At 34.9% G+C, this 22,768-nt stretch overlaps 1 long non-coding RNA gene across 1 annotated transcript; it reads right to left on the bottom strand.

Moving 5' to 3' along the window:
- Window positions 1–386: 386 nt before the first annotated feature.
- Window positions 387–19,733, bottom strand: LOC114023525. Its single transcript, XR_003566812.1, has 3 exons — window positions 19,647–19,733; window positions 6,511–6,593; window positions 387–472 (listed from the first exon to the last, which is right to left on the bottom strand). It is a non-coding gene; the product is annotated as an uncharacterized LOC114023525 (long non-coding RNA).
- Window positions 19,734–22,768: the final 3,035 nt, after the last annotated feature.

The following is a 22,768-nucleotide window of genomic DNA, read 5'->3' as shown; positions in this document are numbered from 1 at the left end:
GGTCACAAAAACATAGTTGAACAAATAGCACACTACCCTGGGATATAACTTACTTCATATATGTTAACCTTTGACTTTGCCTTTTAGTTTCAAATCCCATAGTCATGGGATACTTAGCTATTAGTATGCTATCCCAGTCATTTTGGTGATGGTTCCCCAGCTTGCCTGCAGACTGTTCTCTGAAGAGACTTGAAAGAAAATAATGATAGAAACTAATGGATACACCTTAAAATATAATATGCCTGGCAAAACAAACCCTAAAATAGAGAGAATCCCCAGAACACAAAGAAAGTGAGCATATTGATGCTTGTTTTCAATTATTGTGTTACAAGGCTTTCATTCCTTTGGAAGGACCTATTATTTTGCCACATAATACAAAGTCACAGCAGGTATCGAGAGTGGTGGGTTGCTTGGAACTGCATCTCAGCCAAACTCCAGAGCTTATTTAGACCAGCCAGGCTCTGCGTGTACTCTGAAATAAAATCAACAGTTGCTATATCATCACTTCAAACCCTTTGTTGGATCTTATTGTTAAGATCATGACATTCATTACTTAGGACTAAACCTTTCATTACTCAGTTTGTCAAAGTCCTCAAGTAATACACTACTTGAAAAAGAACAAGCAGAATTAGATTCCAATTGAGAACTTTTGAATATATAACATAGAATTTTCAATGTGTTATTGTCACTATACAGTGACAGTTTTTGTTCATCAATGTACCACCACACACACACACACACACACACACAGTACTTAAGCGTATTTAAATGACTTTTTTTTCTTTTGTACATAATAGTTTTGAAACTACTTTTTTATCATCCCCTAATACTGTAGGTTTTTTTTCTTTTTGCTGCTAGATTTAGTAAAATGTGAAAGGTATAAGTTAGAGTAAGTATGTATTCGTCTTCTGTTTTTTTTTTTTTTAGGAGGGGTGGAGTATGCAGTAGTCTTGAAATTTCCCCAAATCAGGTTCAGAAAAAGATTCCCATGCAGATTGTTTGGATAAATATAATTTTAGCATAATATAATGAACTTAAAAGGAGCAAAGCAGTGGAGAAATATTGTTCTTTTGAAGGAAGACTCACATCATTTCTGGAAGTTATTTAAAGCTATTTCTGCACAGCCCAGAGAGAAATGGAAACTACCTGTGTCTTGGAACCTACTAACAATACTCAGTGAAGAAACTCAGTGTTCTCACCTAGAGAATTTTAATTTTTTTTTTCTTTCTAGCTAATTTTCTTCTCTTTGGTTGCTTCCTTTTTCTTTTCTGTTCCTTTTTTTCTTTTTCCTTTTCCTTCCTTCCTTTGTTCCTTCGTTCCTTCTCTTCTTTCTTTCTTTCCTGGATACTGGTCACAATTGCTTTTATATTATATTTATTTGTAAATATGCCCCTCTACTTCACCTTATCAGTGAATTTTGTAAAAGGAAAAACAAACACAGCTCAGCAAAACCAACCAACCCATCTATTGCATATAATAGTATATGAACATTATATACTTATAGTTCTCTACCTCTTCAGCAAAAGGAGGAAAGTGCATTTTCTTAGCTTTTTTTCTCCCAGAACAAAATAGGTTGCTGTATTTAAATAATATTCAGTTTAATTTAATTTATTTTTTTATTTACAATGTTTTCCATCCTCTCTGTTGTGACCCCATACATCTCCCTCAAATTAATATTATCTTTGTTTCTGGCAAGAGAATGACGATTATCTCTCCTATAGCTCAACTCACCAGTTCTATTTATTTACAGACCAACTGTTTTATTTATTTATTTTTAATAGTATTTTATTTTTTTCCCAAGTCACATGTCAAGAAAATATTTAACATTCACTTTTACAAAATTTTGAGTTCCAAATTTTTTCTCCCTCCCTCGTTCCCCTCCCTTCTCTGAAAATGGTAGGCAGTTTGATATAGCTTATACATGTGCTATCATGTAAAAAAATATTTCCATATTAGTCACAATTGTGAAAAAAATGTCAAAAGGAAAAAAACATAAGAAATAATAAAATAAATGAAAGAAATGCTTCAATTTGCATTCAGAGTCCATTAGATCTTTATCTGGATATAGATTTTCCTTCATAAGTCCAGAAGTACACAGTATTGTGTATCACTTACCCTAATGGATAACCCATAGGTTCAGCTCATCTACCAAGAAAGTTTATCAGAGTGTGGCCACTGCACATGCTACAACTTTTTGTAGCAACATGCAAGTTGGGTGAAGGTAGACACCAAAGGTGGATGAGCAGCCCTGAAAAGGGCTCAGCAAGCCCTCACACCAGAGGTGCTAGTACTCTCCATGCATTCCACAGACCCCCAACAAAATTCTTTTCCCCAGATAGCACTCTCATATTTGTGGATATATGTGTGTGTGTGTGTGTTTATATATGGATACATGTGTATATGAGTGTATAAAAACATGATATGTAAACATGTATGCATGCATATATCTTTCCTTTTTTAGAATGCAAGCTCCTTAAGGACAGTGACTGTCTTTAGTATTTGTATTCTTAGAGCTTAGCACAGTGTTTGACACCTAAATGTATATACACAAATGCTTTTCATTCATTGATTCAGTCTTTTATATCCTGTGTCATCTTACTTTACTCCTTGCTCGTAATCTGTTTTATCTCTACTCACTTTCTCTAGAGATAATAGGACCTCGTTCAAGTCTCAGCCTCCTTCAACTCACTCATTCATCTTGAATTATTTTAACATATTCATTTTCTAAGGTTTATCATTATCATCATCCTCATCAGCATCGTCATCATCATCAGCATCATCATCAGCAGCAGCAGCATCATCCTTACCATAATTTCTGAGACTGGATTTGCCTATTTGACTATACTGAAAGTATATCAACCAGTTATGCACCTGATCCCAGTTTGCCTCAGTATAGAACACTTAATCTGCTCCATTTTTCTGACTTTGTTTAGGTTGCCCCTCTTTGGACATCTTGATCATGCTCTAGCCCAAGAAGCTCACCGTATTTGTGCCAGACCTAATGTTGAAACCTAATTGTCTTGGTCTTAGATAGTTCAGAATCCTGGTGCTCAGTGGCTCCATTAGCAAAACTCTTTCTTCCCCATTATCAAGGATTACAGAGTTATCTCAAAATTCCTAGCCATCTTGAATTCTTCCATTAAATTGTAATATTCTTGTGGAATTAGGAATAGATTAAATATAAAAATTTGCTTGGTTCTAAAAGGAAATGTTAATAGCATTTACATCTAGACCTTAAAGATTAAGTCCCTTGTTTTACAGATGAGGAAGTAAGACCCAGAGACAGAAGTTTAGCAGTTTCCAAAGGTCACACAATACTAAGTCACAGAGAAATAATATGAAACTCAGATCTTCTGGCTTCAAATCCATTGCTTCACACCACACTGAAATGGAATTTCATGAAAGCTGTTTGACCCTATGCAAAATCACTTACAAAATCTAAGGAGCAAGCATAACTTTGACATAGGAAATTATAGGGCCTGTTAAATTGACCTTTGAGAATAATCCTAAATCCACTGATATTGTCTCAGATCATTCTTGGGCAAGAAATCCTCCTTCATAGAAGTGCATTTTCTACTGCTTATTCTTTATAATGTGTGGAAATAATTCCAATGATTTCACTTCAAAGGCTACATAGTCATGCATCTTTGTTTGGGATGTGAATTTTACAATTCAGCTATTTCTGCTTCACAGGTATGCAGGTTTAGCAGATTGTCGTTGCCCCCCTGCAGTTTCTAATTATTACAGTTTAAATGATTTAAATTAAACTGTGGGCCTCACATGGCCCTAGGGAAAGAAGCAGTACAGACTACCAACATTAGCATTCTGAGATCTGTGAAGAGTTAGGAATCCCCTCCACCCAACTAGTGAGTAAATCATCCTAATTAAGGAAAGTTGCTCTACAAATTGAAGGAAACTTTTCTTCCCTTATTTGTGAGATCCAAAACAACTTGAATAGATTTGAGATAGAATGAAGTGGTTAAGAAGAAATTATTGAAGAGAGGTTTCTTTACTTCAGATTCCTTAACTGTAAAAATTAATGTTCAAAATGACATCAAGCTTCCTTTAGCACTAAAGTTTTAATTGATTGTATCAGTAAGTGTGACAAAAAAGGTCTTACTATAAGCCTTGCCATATACTTTAGAATATACACAAAGGAATGGTGTGGAAGTATATGTGTGTGTGTGTGTGTGTGTTTGTGTGTGTGTGTGCATGTGCATGTATGTTTCTCTATGAGACTACAGAGGCTTCATCAACTTTCGTAAGTTACCATATAGCCCTCCAAATAGGAGGCAGCCAATAGGCGTCGGGATGTCCTTCATTCTTACCTCTCTTACTATTCGTCAGTACCTTAAAACACCATCCATACTTACTTAGTATCAAGCACTGTGCTTAGCTGTGAGATGAGAAAAGCAGACAATGACTCCTTAAGAAGCTTACATTCTAGTATAGGAAAGATACATGTATGCATAATGTTTACATAATTGCATGCATATACTCATACACATGTGAATGCATACATACACATATATGTGAGTTTTCATACACACCCACATATAAGGGTCAGTTAGGTGGCTCAGTAGGTAAAGTACTATGCCTGGAATTAGGAAAACTCATCTTCCTAAGTTCAAATCTAGACTTTGGCACTTATGAGGTATAAGCTGAGCAGGTCATATAACCCTGTTTGCCTCAGTTTCCTCATCAATAAAATGACCTGGGGAAGAAAATGGCAAACCACTAAAGTATCTTTTGCCAAGAAAGCCCCAAATGAGGTCACAAAGAGTTGGACACAACAGGACTTGCCTGAACAATAACAACAAAATGCATATATGAGGGCCGGCCAAGAAAAAAAAAATGTTTTGTTATAAGAAGTTTCAGAATAGGAAGTTTCACTGAACCATAGGAAAATTAATTAACTTAAATATTGTAATATATAATCCATAATATATATTCTATATTATGTTATGATATGTAATCTATAATCTATAATCTGTAATAAAGCAAGTAAGGGTGATTGCTTATAGTTCTAAAGAGAAATCAGAATATTGGAGTAGAAAAAAAGATGGGAGTTCTCCATCTGTAATAAGGAAAGCTTATATAAAAGTCATAAGAAAGTTCATAAGACATTTGTTGCAAAGCAGAGGAGAAAGAAGAGCAGGAGGATGCTTTCCTTCTGACTCAACCTTACCACCATGCCTCAGCTGCCTTCTCACCCTAGAATTTCCCTCAGTATATGGGACTTTTCACACCCTGGAACTTCCCTACGTCCTTGTAGCCCACTTCTTAATTGGCTACTTTCATGGAAACTTGTCACCATATCCCTGCTCAGGTATCTGTTTTGGCTTTTTTTTTTGTTTGTTTGTTTTTCATTTTATGTGTTGTCTTCACCCAATAGAACGTGAAGTCCTTGAGTGAGGGGAGTGGCTTTTTCCACGTACTTTTATCCCAAACATTTATGACAGTACCTGACATTTAGTTAGATCTTAATAAACATTTGTTGATGGATTGTTTTTGCCCTGAAGTATCCAATGTGGCAGGGCAACCAGTGACAATAACCCCACCCCAGCAGTCATTAAATAAATAAACAAACAAGTAAATAAATAAAGGCTGAATATGTTAGGAAAAAAGACTCCCTGTACTATGTACTATTCTGCTATTCTGTCTTTCAGATCTCTTTGTTTTCATTTTGAAAAAGAATTCCAAAATTCAATTTACTTACTCTGGCTCATAATTTAAGGGCTATTTATTAATCATTTTTCTTTGCTTTATCTGCCCTTCCCAACGTTTCCAAAAGTCTCCTACCTTGCCAAAATCATTTTAAGACACTCCTCTGCCTCACTAGCTCATTCTTGTTGCCACAAAACTATCCAATAGACAGGGGCTTTAACAATAATGTTGTTTTGTTTGTTTGTTTTGTTTTTTGTTTGCTTTGGATTTTGGGCATATCAGTGGAATCTAGACAGGAAGATAAAATTGAGTGCAACATTCTGGATAGTAAAGAAGCTTTTTTCTTGATACCAGAGGTTCCTTAATGCTCTTGCTTAGGGTGATTTTAATTGAACTTCCCTTGCTTCAGCCTCATTTCATCATGTTGGCTCTGACTGTGTCCTTTGATCAACTGTGGAGTACACATTATTCCATGACGGTATCATTATTTTGTATTGAACACCCAGAGCATTGAAAAGAGTCTTGCTTTTTCCTCTTTGGAGAACAAGCTTTGGATAGTCGGATGATTAGGCCTAGCTACTGAATATGTTCGACTGAGAGTTCACGGTAGGAAAGTTAAAATGGAGATAGAAGCAAAACTGTTTCTATTAACTAAAATAATAGAAACAGTTTCGTTTCAATCTCCATCAGGTCAAAAGGTGATAAAGTATTTAGTCAGAAGGTGATAAAGTAGCCTATGAAATAAGGAAAAACATGAACTTAGTCTCCAATTTAATGCTTCTAGGTCATGTGTATGTTTGTGTGCGATGTTAGTCTCAAACTAATTTCTTTCACATTGCTTACCTCGGTAAGATGGGCAAAGCTGTTTTTGCTGTTTTTTGTGTTGATTTTTTTTTTCCCGGGGGCAGGGAGAGGAAAAATGCCACCTGTTATAGGGGTTATAAAAAGATAGGAATGTTAGTGTACTGTGGTGGAGCTATGAACTAGTCCAACCATTTTAGAAAGAAAGTTAGAATAATATCCAATAAGTAGCTAGATGATATCATAATTAGAGTGCTGAACCTGGAATCAGGAAGGCCTAAGTTCAGATTTGGCCTCAGACACTTACTAGCCAAGTGACATTGGGCAAATCCCTTACCTACTACCTGCCTCACTTTTCTCAACTGTAAAACGGTAAAAATAAAAGAACCTGCCCCCTGGGGTTGTAAGGATCAAGTAAAATAATAGTTGTAAATCACTTAGCACGGTGCCTAGTTCATAGTAAGTGCTATATGAATCCAAGTTATTATAATGATTATGCAATGAAATTGTGTTTGTTCTTTGACCCAGTGATACCACTGTTGGTCATATAGCTTATAAAGGTACAAGACAGAGAAAAAGGGTGTATGTGCTAGAAATATTTATAGCAGAACTTGTTTATTGTAGTAGAGGAAGGAAAGCTGTTTCTCATCAATTGAACACCAATTGGCCATCAGCTAAACAAATTATGATACATAAATGTAATGGGATATTTTGTATCATTATGTATGATGAAATGGACACATTTAGAAAAACCTAGGAAGACTTTTATGAATAATTTCAGAGTAAAATGAAAAAAAGAAACTGGAGTATAGTTTATATATTGACTACAATAAAGTAAAGGAAAACAACTTTGAAAAAAATATGTAAGAACTTTGATCAAAGAAAAAACTAATCTTCACATCAGAATGATTGGTACATGCGTACCAGCACCAATGAAGACCCCTCAGGACATGACCCCCCCCTTCTTTAGTTGTGTAAGCAAAAATTCCTGAACTATAGCGTATCCTGTTTATCTCATCCTCTAGCTATATGACCTTGTGTAGAAGACTGTCTAAACCATGGAGCCCTGAAAAGGGAAACATGCTGTGATTTCTGTACTCCTTTGTTCTCTTCCTTGCTGGGGAAGATTTACACAAATGGACTGTGCCCCTGAGGCTCAGCCAATGGGCCAACGGGAAGGGGGTTAGGGCAGACTATTCTGCTAGGATCTATATAAACCTATTTTGAACAAAGCACTCTTGCACTCTTTGGCTGACGTCATTTTGGGCGATATGAGGGTGTCCTTTCTCAAGAAAGCCAATAAAGCAGCTTTCATTTTTGCAAATTCTTGTCAAGACTCTGATTCAAATTTGGGTAAATGGTCTCTGTCCCACACAAGAATTCTGATAATGGAACATGCTTCCCATCATTTGGTGGAGAGGTGATGAACTAGAGGTATAGAACAAGATATACAATTTCAGAAGAAAATCCATACATGTTTGTTTTGAGTATTCCTGCCATAAGGGAACCCTTTAGTCAAATACAAGTTTGTTTGTTTTCCTATTATAATCTGAGCTCCTGGAGGAAAGAGGCTCTTTTTGCCTTTCTTTGTAGTCATAATGCTTAGCACAGTGCTTGACACATAGTAGATGCTTAGTAAATCCTTACTGGCTTGAACTTATTGAGTGCGGAGATTTTTGAAGGAGTGTGGTCATGTAGTAAATGATGTTTTATATACACATATTACACATAACATACATGTACATAAATACAGATATGTGTACACATTACACACATACATATACATATGCATATGTATATATACATATGGGAGTATATTTATGTGTATATATATATATAATATGATAGAGAAGAGCAAAAGGAAGTACAGAAGGTGACACAAAGCACTTTTGTTACTATCATGTTAAATTTAATAGACAATTAAATACTATATGTAGCAGATATTTTAGTTTCTTATACAATCCCTTTTTCCGTTGTTCTTTGTATGTTATGTTCATGTTTACTTGTTTGTTAAGTTTCCTAGTAAAAAAGAAAAGTTAAAGATGCTTCTAAAAGGGGATAGTTAGTCTCGTAACAAAATGGAGCCCAAATAGATGAACAGTCCAGGTACTAAAATGTTGACTGGACATTCATAACCTGAGGAAGGCCTCAGTGCTTTGTCTCAGTGGCAGACTAATGGCAATATTCAGACAGGCATCAGAAAGAATGCAGAGCTTTAGATGTGTGACAATCTGTAGCAATGGGGAGAAAATTCAAATATACTATATTAGGTCATAGATTTGTTGAAATATTATAGTATGTGAATTTGGCGATTCAACAAAGTAGTACAGTGAATAAAGGACTGTTACCAAAGACCTGAGTTCAAATCCAGCCTCTGACTCTTACTAGTTTTATAACTAGTTAAGTCACTTAATCTTTGTATGCCTGAGTTACATCATCTATAAAAATGGTGATGATGATACCACCTACTTCCTGGTGTGGTTTTGAGGATCAAATGAGATAATATCTGTAAAGTGCTTTGTCAACCCCAAAGTGCTATATAATTGCTAGCTATTATTGCTTGAACAGTTCCATTTTCCTCCTTAGATTAAGTAAAAGAAGGGAAGAGCAGTGGCCTATTAAAGGAAAAGCATAAAGACACAATGAACATGCTAATGTAGCTTTTGTGAGGCAAAGAAGGATGTTTTTCTAAGATGAAGAAGCACTTTCTTTGTGGAAGGATGTCAGAATTTGCTACATATGAAGCTTGGAGCACAAGGAAGAAATGGTCAATAGAAGCCCAGTCCTTGGAAGGAAGTTTCTCATTCCTTATAAATGATAAATGGGCAGCAAAATACAATCAACTAGTCACTCATCAGTGAGACCAAGATAATTTGAATATTGGCTAAGGTCACACAGGGAGTAATTGATGTCCTAGAGCTAAGATTCTAACCTAGGGGAAGGGGGAAGGGAATAAGCATTTATAAAGCACCTACTTTGTTGCAAGCATGGTACTAAGTGCCTTCTTGTTCTTGTTGTTGTTGTTTTTGTTGTTGGTCCTTCCCTCTGGAAGGACATCAGGAGGGTGGTGACTTGCAAGTAAACTGGACTTGGGCAAAGCAGGGCTGTGCGAAGTCATCAGCCTCACTCTCCTCTAGTCATTTGGCATCCAGTGGCAAGACATAAGTCAGGACAACTAGTGATGGCCAGTGCTTTATCCAAATATCATCTTGTTTGATCCTCACAACAACCTTGCAAAGTAGGTGGCAAGCAGAGATTAAGTCACTTGTCCTGGATGACATAGGTAGGCACTTGGTGCTTAATAAATGCTCCACTCTTTCAATTCCTACTTCATCAAGTTCCTCTATGTGTTCTTGTCTTTAGTTTGATGCTGGAAAATGTGCTAGAAGAATATTTAAACTTATTTTTTATGTAAATTAATAGTGAGACATGATGTGACACTGTCTGCCTGAATAAACATTGTATTTTACCTGTTTAGAATTACTTATATAATTTATATAATGTCTATAAATTCTGCATTTCAGAATTTGTGAAGTTTTCTTCTATTAGAAATACTCTGGGAATGAAAATTAACTTAAAAATGCAATTCACAGTGGAAAGGGCAATAAGTAAATACAAGTTGTGTAATTTAAAAAAATAATTCACATATTTAAGAAATGTTTAAATTGTTTATTAGGCTATAACTAGTAAGGTGTCTTTGTTGTTGTTTGTTTTTAAATTTTAAATTTCAAAATCCATACAGCAGGACTTTGTATTTTCAGGTGCTGTTAATATTTATTACATCCCCTCAACTTCCTAGAATAGACTTTAATAGATACACTCCTCATTTCTAAGGGGTTTACCTGCTAATGGTATGAAACAGTATGTCACAGAAAATGGAAATATAATAGCTATATACCTGGTTGAGATTTTTTCAGAGAGAAATTGGGAAACTTCTTATTTAATAAAGAATAATGAAACAATAGCTTACTATGTCATGGATTTGGGGTTGTATTGATATTGACTGATGGAGTTTTGCTGAAGAAATCAGGGATAGAAGCAGGGAAGAAAGGTAATATAGTAGTTAGAACTTTGGAACTGGATCAGGAAGACCTCAGTTCAAGTGTCAGCATTTAGTAGCTTTGAGGCCTTGAGCAAGTCACTTAAGCTCTTTCTGCCTCAGATTCCTCAACTATGAACTCCTCTGTAAAAAGGGAATGATAGTAGCACATACTCCTCAGGGTTATTTTGAGGATCAATGAAATTGTTTTTGTAAAGCTCTTTTGTAAATCTTAAAATTCTCTAGGTATGTTATTGTTATAATGAGGTCTGAAACTGATTGTATTGAAACTTTAGCCCTCTTTTTTTACAATTAAGGAAAATGTGCTCGGGGGGGGGGGTTAGGTCACATGTTAAAGGTCATCCTGGTGGTCCATAGCAGTAGTATAAGTCAACCCTCATTCCTCTGACTCTCTGTATAATATATTTTGCATTTTACTTCTCTGTTCCTTTTTCTATGATCTTAGAAAAACAATGATATTATAGATATAGTCAAGTGCTTAGGATGAGAGAAAGAACTTCTATATACAAAGGCTTTGAATGCTCTAATCTGCTATAGTTCTTTGGGGAAATAACTGCTTTTCACCTACTACAAGTCATTCTGTACTCTTTATATTGAACCTTGTTTTGTAGTGCCCAGTAAGTGAAATGATATTTATATATTCTGAAGTGCCTCAATGGGAAGGGAGGAACCACATATACAAAAAGGATATCATTTAGAAGGTTTCACTGTATTGTGTTTTTCACTTTCCAAATGTAATTGAGCTCCATAAGGGATTTGGCATATGTTCAGAATGCAATAAAAATCATTAATGAGTTAGACTATTCAGGGTTGGTATTTATTGAAAAACCTGTTTCCTACAGAGCTGCTGAAATGAACAAACCATTGTTTGGGAGATGTCTGCCACGTGGTACTTCAGTGTACAAAGAAACATGTCATATTTTTTTTAATTTAAAAGCATATAGAAGAACACAATAGACACTTAAGCATACGTAATAGAACAAAGTGAAATTTTATTGTTTCTGGTGAGTAAGAATGATCAATATTATCAACTTAATGGCTTTAGTGATGGAGAGATTATTTTAAATGAATTGCTGCAATTAGATCAAGCTATGTGTGATTCAAGCTCATTCAGAGAGACACTAGCCAAATTGAATTTTGATCTTTATAAATGACACCTTCAAGATTAGAATGCAGTGTATCAAGAATGACATATCCAGAAATCTAGTCAGGAGAGCCAGGTTCAAGCCTTGGTTTTATCATTTTTTTAATATAGAAAGTGTGCTCTAGCCCCACTTTCTCAGAGCCAGATAGGGGTATCTCTTTCATTAACCCCACTGGCTATATTCCCCCCCCCCACCATTTTAGAGGGTGAGCAATTAGCACTCCAGTTTCATTTAACCACTTAACATATAAAGCAAACTGATGGAATCTGTAGTTGTGACAGATCCCCATTATATGTACATGTATGATTTTGGACAAGTTATTTATTTCTTTGAGTTTTGCCTTTCTTATTTATAAAATCAAGAATTTAGGTAGAGAATCTTTAGATATTTATTTAGTTATCAGTTTGGGACTGTGATTTCATTGGAATGCATAAGTACTACAGGGGTTATTTCCACCATTTTACATATCCAGAAACTATCAATGTTCAGGACTCAAAACTAGGTCCTAAACCCATATGAATGGAGTATCAGGATGCAGGAACTCCTAACTTCATCCTCCACACTTTTTCAATGAAACTATGCTGCTGCTTCTCATTAGATGATGTCTGTACTGTTTTACATATATTGTGAACCCTAGTGTTTTCAGGGGAATTAGGATCCTTGTTGTCTCCTCGTTTTGTCAGTGTTTTGTTTTATTGTTGTTGTTGTTTTCTCCCCCACTGCATTGCCCTTGACTCTAAAGTCCCGTCTAGGGTCTATATCCCTTGAGCTCTGTAAACTCTGAATATGTGTGTCTCATTCAGGAAGATAACAATGTTTGAATTTAACTAGGCTAGTGTTGCAGAATACCTCAGAGAAATATTTCTTTAGTGTTGAGCCATGCCCTCTCTTTGTCACATGGTCCTATTTCTTTTCTGCCACATTCCCTTCCTAAGGGAAAGGTGAAGGAGGTAGAAAGAAAGAAATACACATACACATACATATTCACAAACACATACACACACAAGCAGAATTCATAGTGATGCCTCACCAAAACTGAGTGTGTTCTACTTATTGTCTGACTGAATAGGGGGAAAATTGATCATCATAATTGACAATGAGTCTGACTTTATATTTTTACCATAATATGAAATATAACATATTATATAATTAATATAATGTAATATAATAATACTATAGGGCAACATCGCATGCATTTAGAGGTTTATATACACGTTTAATGTTGTGTGTATATAAAAACAAAACAACAACAACAACAAAAACCAAGACCTATACAGCTAGACTAAAGACTGATGATTGAGAACTATCTTGTGAGGGACTTTAAATGCCATACAGAGGAGTTTGTGTTTGACTTTACAATGTGTATTCAAAAGATCGTGGCAAACAGCACAATGATATAAATTAGTAATAGTTATTATACTAAAAAGAAAGTGTAGGGTATGCAGTGCAATCTGGGAGAAAAAGAAGAATCAAGAAATGAATAAAGAGGTAAATGTTAGAAAATAAAATATCTTTGAGGATATGGACACACAAAGATCAAATTTAAAAATAGTGTAGCAGAAAGTAATTAAAACTTGAATGGAAGGCAGTTGCAATAAGATAGGCACAATTTGAGTTAATTCATCAGAGAAAGTATGAAATTACTGATAACCAAGTAAGTTCCAAGTAAAATTAGTCAATCAGAACAAGTGCACACTGATGTAGTTAAAATAACTCAGCCATCATTTAAAAAAAAATTGGCCAGTATTCAATATCTTTCATTAAATTTGTTTGCAGTGGAAAAGGTCAAAATAAGTCAAAATTAAACAGACTTTTTTTTTCCCCTTAGAATTTGGATTGACTTTGGACCATTTGATTTTTTTAAAGGTAAATCTTGTGATTCTCATTTTTAAGCAAAATAAAACTTAGATTTTTTCCTAACTCTCATTACAATTCTCTAGGTTAATGAGATTTTTCCTTTTAAATTTCCTTTGCTCTCATTGTGCTGTCTATAAAAAGTCTATTCAATTGTCTATCTTACATTCTGCAAAGTTAACAAACTTATTTAAATATCTGTTTCAGTAGGAAAGTGTATACGTATCTGGGGAGCTTTGTGTCCTGCAGGGGCTGTTTAGAGCCAGAATGGTATTTGGGGCCACTCTCAATAACTAGGATTTGAGTTAATGCTTTTTGGTTTTGCTTTTTTTTTTTAAATTCTCTGGGAATATCCAATTTCAGCTTGTATTTATTACTTTCCATTCAGGCTTTGCTCTGTTAAGATCAAAGTTTGGATCTTGCTTATCCCCATCCAGATTTTCTCCTGAGAATATCCAAATTTAGCCTATATACAAAAGGTCCCTCAGTTCTCATGCAAACTTTCAGGCTAAAGAAATATGGATTATAGGAAAGGATTTATTTAAAATTAGACAGCATGGTGTAGTGTAAAGAGGATTGAACTTGAGATCAGGAAAGCTCTGCTTAGTTGACATTTCTTGACCATGAGGAAGCCATCTCTCATCTTTAGTTCCCTCCACTGTACTGTCTTTTGTATTGTTTTTGAGGATCCAATGGAAATACACACACATATGTGTGTATAATATATACATATATTACACATTATATAGTATATATGCTATACATATATGTGCATATATATTGTGTAAATGTACACATATATGTACATGTGTATGCATATATATATACATAAACATGTGTATATATATATATTATATTGTAGGAAATCTTAAAACTGTATACAAACTTCATCTGATCCAACAACTAATGTGAAGAAATCACCCTCAAGTCCAAGAATAACTCCTCTTCACATCTAGTGGGCCTCTGCCTTCTTTAAGGGCTTATATGGATTTGAAACTGAGAATTACACAGATTGTTTCCAGTCTCTTTCCCCAAGTGAAAAGATCTTGAGTTGCCAGGGATACAAGCAATCATCCCATTCCAAGCAAGTGAAAAGATAGGTTTACATTATTTCTTTATATCATTGAACTCTACTGCTTTTACCTATGTTTCCTTTCAGGTCTCTATCTGGGAATCAATGCTTTGGTCCTTCCATATCCTTAACTCTCTATCAGTCTTTATCACTATATTCATTCTTTATCCATATCCTGCTCTCTTAAGTAGCCATGGCAGGTGTGTATATATATGTGTGCGTGTGTGTTTGTGTGTGTCTTCATTTCCATCTGTGTTCATGTGATGCTAGTGCCAATTTTTCTATACACAAGTTCACTCCCACTTGTCATCTCTTTTTCCCTTGTCATACATACCTCTTCTAAGTTCTTCCAGAGTAATTTTATAGATGTTCAAGGGAATAGCTCATGTGTGTGACTATATTGTTAATTTAAGTCAGCACTAGATGAAAGACCTCATCAGTGGGGCAAAAAGGATTCATGACAGAGGAAAACTGATTCATTGCCTAAGGAATTCATACCTTGTCAAGGAGACAGAAAAGGAAAGAGCAGTTTGCCCTTTGAGGGCAAGCTTAGGCACATCTACTACACATATAAGATATATTCTATCGACCCATTGTCATTAGAATGATGTACCTCCTATGGGCATAATATTGTGTAGCTAAAAATAAGTGCATAATGTTGTGTTTCAATTTAAAAAAAATTCCTCTAAGATTCCATGTTTTTATTAATAGATCAGGTTGAATGGACTAGGTCTTTATGTTTTTGGAGTGCAGTGATCTGTATCCAAATATATGACTTGCAATTAAGCTTAAGATGTTTATGCTAGCCGAACAAAACCACCATCGAACCTGTTTCCTTGAAATGAAGCAGAAGTCTGAACCTGCAGAATCTAACAATTAAACATAATAGTGCCATTAAAGTGAATGGGAGACTGGAGAAGCATATTACCTAAGAATAACACATGAAAGGAAATAAATTATGTTGCACTAAGTCATGCTTGATGTGTTAAGCAAGTGGCACTATGCCAACTGTGCAACCTTAGGTGCCACTGAATGGAGTCTGCCTTCCACAGGGTCTGCTGATTTCACCGGCTTGAAAATTTAAAGGCACGCTGGAGCCCTTACTCCCACAAATGACTCCCCTGAGCACACTGTGCCACAGAAAAAGCATGGAAAATGAGTTTCCTCCCTGCTTCCTAGATAAGAATGATGAATCTCGTAGGAAGAGAAGTAGGGAAGGTAAAGGGATGTGAGAGGTGATCTCACACCCTCCCAGCTTTTTAGTGTTTCTACAAGAACCTCTGGGGAATATGTTGGTAGAAGCTCCAAAGTGCCTTTACAGTTTACATCCATTGGGATTGCTGAATGGTTTTGTGGTCTGATAATGAGAATAGACTTTCATCTCCTTGTGTCATTTGAGCAAAGGGTTTAGACCATCTTTTGCTGACTGTAAGTGCCAAGGACCATTGCTATGGATGGTAGATGAAGCCTCGGAAGCATGAACAAATTCAATGATGCTCAGGGACTGTGAACAATGTCACTGACAGGCAAGCATGAAAAAGGCACTATTAGAGGAAAGAAATTGAAAAATGTTAGAAGCAGGAAATATATGAACTTAGTCTTTAGAAAAACAGTTTCTCAAAAAAGAATGAAGAAAAACGTCAAGATATCAGAAGAAAGTGGAAGGTAGAAGGAAGGAAAAAAGGGGAAAAACTTTTTAAATGATAACTGATACAAATTTTGCCACAGTTTTTGCTCCCAACAAAAAGCATATGTGTTGTTCTATTTAATTTGTTTTGCCCTCTGCTGTCCTTCATTGATATGTTGAATGTCCATTTAGTAATTTTCTGGTTAAAAAAAAATATTTGAATTGTAGTACAGGATTGAACTGAATATCATGTACTAGTATAAAATGAAAATACATGAACAACAAAAAAGCTCATGTTAAATATTATCCTGAAAATTTGTTAATGTTTGTTTTTCTTTTTTAATTCTTTTTTGTTTTGAAACAACAGGCACTCCCTAACAAACACACAGAAAACCCCCTAAGTCCCCACACACAAAGCAATAAACAAAGATATCTAATTAAGTGATTCTTACTAATATTACAAGCCACTTTCCATTGTTGTAGTTTACTAATCTTTAATGTAAAGGAAAGAGGTAAGATATAGTAATGGTCATTTGGTACCAACATTGGCATTGCATTTGATCCTGGGTAGGTCACTTAAGCATTATTTGCCTCATTTTTCTCAAATGTAAAGAATAATAGCACCTAACTTCCAGGGATATTGGAACCATCAAATGAGATATTTATAAAGAGCTGAGTACAATGCTTGGAACTTATTAGGTGCTTAATAAATGCTTATTCTTTTCCTTCATTCTGCATAATTTCAAACATGTATTTCCAAACTGTTATTGTCAGTTTTACTATATATTTAGATTTGGTATTTTCTGTCCATATATTTTATCTTCTTACCATTCATACTGGATTCCTATTTTTATATTTGCTATTGGAAATTTTTCTTGCCTGTTAATATTTAAGATAAATTAGTTATAGATTTATCATGTTGCTTATTAATCACTTAAATAAAATTGCTCTTTATTTTGCTGATCAGTTTGATAGTCCTTTGCTTTAAATTTTGTTTGTCTTCCTTTCATTTTGAAAATGGCAGATTTTGTGCTTTTGTGCAAGTATTAAATTCTTGCTTTTCTAAATATTTAAATTGAATGCTCAATTCATTTGTCACATATTTTTATCTTTCACTTATGTCTCATTAAATTGTTTTCAGAGACATATATTTTCCTTAAAAACTGATATTAGTTCTTCCCAGTTTTTTTAGTCTTACTCTTCTATTTTTAATTTAATTAATTTCTCACATGTTAGAGCCACATTTAGTCTTCATTTGTATCTTTGAGGATTTTCTGAATTGTTACTAGTTAGCAGTGAGTTTTTACCTCATTTTTAATGCATCATGCATCCACTGGCATTATCCCTGCTGTATTTCCGGGAACATTAATATTTGGTCATTCTATTTCACTGAGTTTTTTTTTTTTTTCTGGGAGATCAGTGATTCTCAGATTGTCTTTACAAGTCTTTTGTTTGTAAGTATCACAAATATTCTTAAAATTTTGCTATCCTTTGATTATGCTCTTATGTTTATTGTTTCATCTCTAAATTACTGAGTTCCATATCTGAAATTCAGACTTTCTCATGCTTTATCAAAGTTTTCCAACATTGATTCTAAATGATCAATATTTTTTTCCATTTTAAATTAGATCTAATTTTCTTTCTTAGATCATCCTTTGTTCATTTTATTTAGCTTTTTAACCAGTGAAGAATTTAAATTCAAATATCTGGCAATTCATTTTTATTATTGTTGCATTGTCCTTTCTTTTGGATATTTCTCTTTTCTTAAACTCCATAGCATTTATTCATTTTATCATGGACTCTTTTTGCTTTAATCTCTGTTAATTTTTTCTTCAATTTTTTTTTGGCAAAGATTTGTTTTCTTTACCCTGCTATTTTGATGTTTTCATTATACTTTATTCTGTTTTCAGTGATGAAAGATAACTCGACTTAGAAATATACTCTTAGCCATCTTTTCAGAAGTCCTGTGATTAATGGTTCCAATCCAAACGCATGTAACCACCTATGTCTTTTACTTTCTCCACTGCTAGGTTTTGATGTGTAAACTGTTGGATTTGTCAGGTGAGAAAAAAAGTACATCACAAACAGAAAATATGTACTTTACTTTGATTGTTTCTTGCTATTCTAGTTTAATGTAAATATTAACTTGTTCTTTTAGACTATTTGCTAGGAAAAAAAAAGTCATGACTTTTTTTCCCTGAAGTACCATAATATGTACAGTTTTACTAGACAACTCAATTTTTTTTTTAAAAATGGTCCTGAAAATTTTAAAATACGTTGTCATGCAAAATAGGAAACTACTCAGGGGCAGAGGTTAGTTTCTATATGTTTTGTGGAATACCTCCCTTCCGTAGAGCCTATTGCCAATCTTTTGCTTCTGAATAAATATTGACTTAACATAATAAATGTAATATGTACTTAAACACAATCACTGTGCTTCATATTTAGAATAACATCATTTAATGTATTGGTATGTAAAGTATTTTTCTCAATCTTCTTCTTTCTTGACATCCCTGCAACATTTGACACTGTTGAGCACCCTTCTGGAGGCTTTTGCCTTTCTAGGTTTTCAGGGCAATTTTCTATCTTGATTCTTTTGCACTTGTCTGATCACTCCTTCTCAATCTCTTTTGGAGGATTATTATTTACAACACAACTCCTTTCTGTGGCTATATACTAATTGTTTTCCTCGTGCTCTCTTAATTTTTCTCTGCAATTCCATTTTGTAAAGTCATTGTCTAATGAGTTTAACTATCATCTCTTTGAAGGTAATTTTCAATTATGTTCTTTTCTACATATGCATCAATATATGTTTCTACATCTAGATTAATATCAGTATTTTTATTTCTATTCACATTTCAACATTATTCAAGGAGTGCTATAGATATAGATATACAGATATAGATTTAGATGACATAGACAGATGTAGATGATATAGATAAATTATACATAGATATTCTGCCTTAGTCTCCTTTTATGATTCATTCCCATTTCAACAACTGCCTATTAGACATTTCAGACTTGATGCCCCACAGGCATTTAAACTTCAAATTGCTAAAACAAAACTCATTATCATTTCCACAAGACTTACTCTCTTCTGAACTTCCCTACTATTATCCAGGACAACACCATTTTTCCAGTCATCCAGGTTCACATTGCTGATGTCATGTTTTTTTTTAATGTCATGTTTTGTCCACTAACCCTCCCCAATGACACATATATCAATTGACAAATATTATTTTTTCTATCTACATAAAATTTCTCACATTCATTCCTTTCTCTCTTCTCAACCACTACCATACAAGTTCAGGTTCTGGTCACCTCTTATTTGAATAATTGTAGAGGCCTCTTTATTGTTCTTCCCACCTCAAAACTCTCTTCAATCCATCTTTCACAAACCAAAGTAATTTTCTTACTGACCAGGTCTGATGATGTCATTCTCTTGAATTCAATTAATTCAGAGGCTCCCTGGTTGCCCCTAGAGCAAACAACAAACTCCTCTATTTGGTAGTCAAAATTCTGCAAAATCTGGCCCCAATTTTTTGGTAGTTTTATTACATACACAGAACCCTTTTTATATACCCTGTAGACAAGTCAACCCAGCCCTCTTATAGCTCCTCACACAAAACACTTCTCCTTTTTCTGCACCTTTATATTGGCATTTGTCCATGTGCGGAATGTACTGCCTCCTCACTTCTGCCTCTTAAAATCCCTAGTTTCCTTCAAGACAGCTAAAATGTCATCTTTGATATTAGTCATTTCCTGACTTCCCCAGATGCTACTGCCAATCTCACCACTTTTGTATCTCTTGTAATTTTCCTTATGTGTATGTTCATGTTTGTCTTATCCTAAAGAACATAAGTTCCTTGAGAAGAAGTCCAAATTAATTTTTTGGCATTGTGTTCACAAATTCTAGCAGAGGGCTCAGAACATAGTAAACATTTAATAAAAGCCTGTTGACTAATTGTTAGCTTTGAGTAAAGCTATCTGAAAGGATGTGTTTGTGACCAGAAGGTTTTTTCCATAACTGTACAGCACAAAATTTTAACCTAGGCTTCACAGATACCTCCCCACCCCCAAAGTTGTCACTGGATAGATTTCAGGTTGTCCATTAATTTGTTTGAGCAAAAAAAAAAAATCATCCTTATTTTCACTACCTACTACCTGAAATTTAACATTTCCTTCAATTACTAAGCAAAAAAAAATTATCCTGAAGTGCCCATAGGCTTTAGCAGACTGCTGTACATGAAGGATGATTCACATGTTTATTTTCCTTTTTTTTAGATAAAAAAGTTATTTATTTTAGTTTTCAACATTCACTTCCATAAGGTTTTGAGTTTTAAATTTTCTCCTCCTCTCCCTCTTCCCCCTCCCCCCCAAGATGGCATGCAATTTGATATAGGCTCTACTTAAATGTGTTTATTTTCAAATGTTATCCATAGAAATCATAGCAAAGGGAAGAACTATTTAAAAATTCATAAGCTTATTGATTTGGAAACAGAGGAAATCTAAGAAATTCTCTAAACTGGTCCCCTTATTTTACAGATAACTAATCTGAAGCATAGAGAGATGAAGCTTTTCCCCTATTGTTCAGGGCAGGACCTAAGGTGATCTCCTTGTTAGTTCAGATTCAGTGTTGGAATGAAATGAGGCAATCTCAGGTCAATGAATAGTTGAGAAAAGGAGGTTTCTTTGCATTAACATAGCAAGGATATGCAATAAGAAAATAATATCACTTTCCTTCTATAGATGCCCTGTCCCACCACTCTCAACTTTACCTAGGATTAGTTTTACCTTAGAGAGAAAAAAGCTTTGCCCAGGTCCTGATTGGCTCATGTCTCCTTGACATAGCTTCATGATCACCCAAGGGTATAAAAATTAGGCTGACACCCCAAATGACATACAATCTACTTCACTATACTTTGTGTATTGTATAAGGGTAAATGTCCAATTTTATATGAAGCATAAAGTGAATTCTATAAACTAGAAATGTAAATTAAGCTTGACAGAAATCTCTAGAGATGAACTCTAGATTTCTTTGTAAAACAGATGAGTGATGATCATTTAGGAAAATGGAGTAATCCCCAAGAGTCAGCATGGTTTTACTAATGAGCTATGGTAAATTAACTTTATTTCCTTTTTGATACCATTCCTAAACTGTTAGGTCAGGAAAACACCAAAAGCATAATATATCTGGAGTGGACCAAGGTGATTTGACAAAATCTCCCATGATATCCTTTCAGACAAGACAGAGAAATTTGGGATGGATGACAGAACAATTAGCTGCATTGCTATTAGCTGAACAGCCATAACCAAAATGTGTTGATAAATTAATTCCAGGAAGGGGGTCTCTAATGGTATGATGCATCATTCCTATTCTCAGCCCTGTCTTTTTCTATATTTGTATCAATAGCATGAATGAGAACACAGAAGACAAATATAATGTTGCAGATGATACAGTTTTATTGCCTCTCAGCTAGATCTAAGTCCAAACTTTTTAAATCATCCCGGTTTTGTTTCTAACTGTAGCATATTTAAATTATTTTGAAATATTATTGTTGCCCTCTAACCATCACTGAAGTCTAAAACAGTAGTTATTATTATTATTGTTATTGGACTAGATAAGTTAAAAAAATCAATCTTAACACATTAATTTTGTCTTGCCATTGTAGGGAGGTATATGTTGGACATGAAATCAAGAATGGAGCAACTGGAGCTTTACCTCAGAGCATGAAAATTTAGTGGGCTTTGTCAATACTTTTACTCCTTCAGCAAAAATAATTGTTTTTTTTTACAGTAATTTAGTTATTAAGAATAAGGAGTTAAAAAAAGAAACAACTAGGTCTTCCTCTCTGTCTTGGGTGGGCCCTGCTCCTTCCATCTCTGGAAACCTCCCCAACACTAGGCTTTCCTTGTAAGAGCTCAGAGTCTCTATTTTCTTCCTCAAATGAGAAGCATTTGATTTAAGAGGAGGGTCGTCTTCCCTTGTTCAGTTGTTTCCATTGTATCTGACTCTTCGTGACCCCATTGGGGGTTTTCTTGGCAAAGATACTGGAGTGGTTTTCCATTTCCGTCTCCATCTTATTTTACACATGAGGAAACTGAAACAAAGAGGGTTAAGTGGCTTGCCCAGGGTTACATAACTATTAAATGTCTGGGGCTGGATTTGAATCCAGGTATTTGAATTCAGGTCTTCCAGACTTCAGGTACCTAGCTGCCCAGAGTAAGGCAAAAGATTTATATGATCTGGTCTGAGTTGCCCCACTGGGGATCCAACTGGCCAGTTCCAGTTGGAAACACAGCTCCTTCTTTCCTAATTTTTTTTCTCTTCCCCTCTCCTCTTTTCCTGTTCCCTCCCCTCCCTTTGTTTTTTCTCCTCTCCACTCCTTTCTTCCTTCCTCTCCCTCTGTCCACATAGGGTATCATACCCTTACCTGCAGGTGCTCTGCCCTTAGGAATGTAGATTTTGATGGTGGAGACCTCACAATCTATCTTGGGGTTTACGAGCTAGATTTCTTTCTTAAGGACCACCCCTTAAACCT

This window comes from Vombatus ursinus, unplaced genomic scaffold (assembly GCF_900497805.2).
Source record: "Vombatus ursinus unplaced genomic scaffold, bare-nosed wombat genome assembly UNPS02014818.1, whole genome shotgun sequence".
Taxonomy (NCBI): domain Eukaryota; kingdom Metazoa; phylum Chordata; class Mammalia; order Diprotodontia; family Vombatidae; genus Vombatus; species Vombatus ursinus.
The sequence above is the reverse complement of the archived record's forward strand: the minus strand, read 5'-3'. Positions and strand labels throughout refer to the sequence as shown.